We start from the raw sequence: 3,962 nt of genomic DNA, 5'->3' as shown, positions 1-3,962 counted from the left end.
TTGAAATAGAAAAGGAAATAAAAGAATATTTTCTGTGACAGGCACGTCTCGCTTAGCTAGCCCACATGAGATGGAAATCTTAAATCTATAATTATACTCTTTTCCCTCCATCATCTCAAGCTCAGTCACTCGGCCTGTATCAGTTGGATTATACAATGAACCATCATAGAAGTTTTAACACAATCATCTTCCACAGTTCCACCCACTATAAATGTGATCCACAGTCTGCAAAAAGATCAAATATTTAGAAACCAGAGACTCTCTTTCTGTTTCTCTATAAGAGATTTACTCATTTAGTATTCTACAAGTCTACTATAACCATAACAACAAAAGAAATGCTATCTGACAGCAAGAAGCTTTATAATCCCCTTGTAGTTTCTACTCTCAGAAGGAAAAAGAAGAAAAAAGGGAATTGCGTAAAAGAGCTCATCATGTCTAGCATTCATCAAGTTTTCCCCAGGTGCCCAAGCACTAAATTAGTCAAATTCTTATCAGTATCCACCATCTCCTGTGTCAAGTGATGGATCGATCAGCAGTGTAGACTGCCCAATCACCCCAACCTTCATCAATAAAAACAATTATCACCTGTAACAAGTCAGAAAACCTCAAGGATTTATTATGCCATGAAGCTCTTAAACTACATGAGAGAAGAATAACAAATAATTTGAAATAGACAAACTTGTTTGGTCATACATATGATCTTGACCAAGGTTTCTAGGAACATGTAGGGGAATCCAAGATAGCAGCAATTTTAATGCAATGGTTGAAAAAGTTTATTTCACTAAGAGAAGCTTTTGACTAATTCACCCAAAAAAAGAGGGAGAAGGAGGAGGCTGGCAGTGTGATTTGCAAACTTAAGAAGCTAACATGTTAGAGGAATTGCTCTATTAAAAATCTACTAAATGACTTCACTGCCCATGGTTGATGTAAGGTACAAAACCATGGATCATGTGATAGTAAGATACTACAAGGAACTCAACTCACTAAGCATCATCCCAACCACTTGAGACAACCATGCCAATCATTTTACATTAGGGAACCAACTCTCAGTTCTTGAGGTTCAGTTCTGAAGATTCTGAAACACGATACAGGAAAAATTAGCTATTTAACAAAGTAAAGAAAAGATGAACAATTTGTAATGGTGTCAGGTGGGTGTGGGGGTGGAGGTGAGGACACCATAGGTCAACACTACTTTATTATATAGTCATTCGAACCATCAGATTATCATCAGCTAGAACAAGATGAGAGGCAAGCACATAATACAAACATCAATACCATCACAATCTTCTTAACAAATATGGAGCAAGACTAGTCTATGGATACCCGCACAATACTAATAAAAGATAGAATATGTTGGTAAATGCTATGTTCTTAGAAACTGGTTCATCAAAGAATCTGAATTATAAATAAAACCAATTTATTAATGCCAACCATGAAATCTAAGTAAAGAAACATATTCATGCACACATACACACGCTCTCTTCAAGGGACAGCCTTTAATACCTGCTGCAAGGGATGTCCCAATAAAGTTAGGGTGTGTTTGGCATAGAACCACTGCCATTTAAAGATTTCTGCTGAAGAACGGTTTCACGGGGCCTTCTATACCACAAAAACAGAGACCACAGAGTCATCAATAATCCCCCATTTGCAAAGTGTGGAATGAAAATGCGGCCCAATATGGGTAATATGGGCCTGGCAATTTAAGCAATGTGAAGAAAATCGCAATTGCAATCAGATGCCAGGGAACTTCTGCATCCTGAAAATCAAACATGTAAAACTACAGTCAAATGAATATCCAACTAGAATTTCCTTTCATTTTTACATGTAAGGATAGGTCTTAGTAGTATGCAGTCAAATCAATGTAGGGCACTTGAAAAAAAAAAACCTACAAGAGCAACCCACCCAAAACAAGGTACATCTCGAACCCATGGGCTTCTACAACCATCCAAGAAGACACTCAAAACTGAAAGGATAACTATGAGATACTACATGGACAGTCCATATATGGCAGACTAGTTACTTTGGTACACATAACATAATGACTATATTCAGAAGAGAGGAATCCACCATTTCCAGTGTTCATCAGAATGATCTCCTCTTTCAAAATATTGCACCATCAAATAAGATGAACCTCGACATTCTATGAGAATCCTCAGAAATATATCATATATGATTCAGGAAAAAAATAATCTGTTGCAATTAATTTAGTTGGTTTATTTTCAGATGAAGCATTATAGATGAGATCCACCAAATGTGGAAATGTAGCAACATTCACAAAATTTCTGGATACTTCTGTCAATTTCAGGTATTTAAATGTCAGGAGCACCTATTCCTCAGCATCAGCTTATGTTACTTCCCACTGAATGTTTAACAAGAAGTTTTCAGTAGATCATATTTATAAACTAACCAAACAGTGTCTTAGGCATCCTAAATATATAATTCATGGCACATAAATATTTCAACCTTGAGAAATGGAGATAGCTCCAAGGCAGCATCTTTTAGAAGCCCAGCAACAACAATGCCAATAAGTAGTGGAATTGGGACAAGGAATAATTTCTTTTCATGCGCACAGTAGGACATCTCACTGAGGGAGGAAACGGCCAGCAATGGTGCACATAAGTATTTGATGACTGCCAAAGTGAGATCAAGGATAAGTTGAATAAAATTCCCCAATGTTCTGTTCCAAGGGAAGCTCTTGACTGGCTGAGGAGAACTATCCCACAATGTTCTTGCCTTCTCAATGATAGCATCCAAATTTAACTTTGCAGGGCCACCGGACTGTCCTGCAGTCACCTTTATTTTAGACAGGAGATTCGACCTAGCATTCTGAAATTGCCCATTTGGTTTAAAACTTAAAATGCAGCCATTTGTCTTTGTATACCATGACAATCCCTGGTACAACAGAGAATCTTGTCAACTAAAAGAGATACTTCAGTATAGAAAGAAATTAAAATGAAAAGTTGAAAATAGATTATTTTGTTCCTCACTAACACATGACAAACATTATAAATGTTTCAACAGTAATGCAACATATTTCTATCCAAACAAAAGACCATACTTATGAAGAGAATCATTGAACTACAGAATGGTTATTGAAGGACCAAAGCACCATGCCCCATTGATTTTACCAGAAGACGGATGTATTAACACTCTTTGGAATAACATAAACCATGATACCTCACAAATGCCATATAGCACAATATGAAATGAATTCTACCAAGGAAAAAAGAAAAAAGAAAAAAAATCCAACCTACCTCCCAGGCAATTGAAAATTCAGAATGTCAGAACTCACCTAAACTAAGCCTAATATGGTTATATTAGATTCATCTAGCCGCGGTTTTCATTTACCCCGAACCCAACTAGACAAAAATAAAAGGTTCAAGAGTTTAATTCTCTACTTTTGCTACCCTTTCTGAGCAACCGAACAGAAAAATACATAAACACAATGAACACGCATAAAGAAGATATACTCTTCAAATCAATAAAATCCCCAAATAAGACCCACATATCTTTGGTTTTCTTCTCATTTCTCAGCAACCAAACAAGGCTTCATATAACAAAAGCAGGCGAGAAAAATAAAAAGAAAATAAAACTTCAAAATCAACAAAAGTCCCAAATTGAACATAACCAAGATATTCGAAAGACAAATTTACAGGCATTTATACATCAGATTTAGATCAAAAAACAAAAAACATACCTCGAATTTGGAAAGAAAAGGAGAATGGGTTCCAAGAGACATTTCAGAGGAAGGTCGACGGGGAGTGGAAGCAGTAAAGAAGTGGGTGGGATACGTAGACGACATTTGTGAGAAAGACGAAAGCTTTTCGAAGAAAAGGGTAATTCAGATGATGGGTTCAAACCAGGACGCCATGGATTGAGCTACAAGGACGAGGGTTTTTCAAGGATAAGATGCGCAGGGTTTAAGCGGTGAAGCTCCAAAATTCCCCCCTAATGTGGCTTGT

The 3,962-nt window shown here is 36.8% G+C and overlaps 1 pseudogene; it reads right to left on the bottom strand.

Annotated features, from left to right (window-relative positions):
* LOC117909819 lies at nucleotides 1-3,962 on the bottom strand (annotated as a pseudogene).

Source organism: Vitis riparia, chromosome 3, assembly GCF_004353265.1.
Source record: "Vitis riparia cultivar Riparia Gloire de Montpellier isolate 1030 chromosome 3, EGFV_Vit.rip_1.0, whole genome shotgun sequence".
Taxonomy (NCBI): domain Eukaryota; kingdom Viridiplantae; phylum Streptophyta; class Magnoliopsida; order Vitales; family Vitaceae; genus Vitis; species Vitis riparia.
The sequence above is the reverse complement of the archived record's forward strand: the minus strand, read 5'-3'. Positions and strand labels throughout refer to the sequence as shown.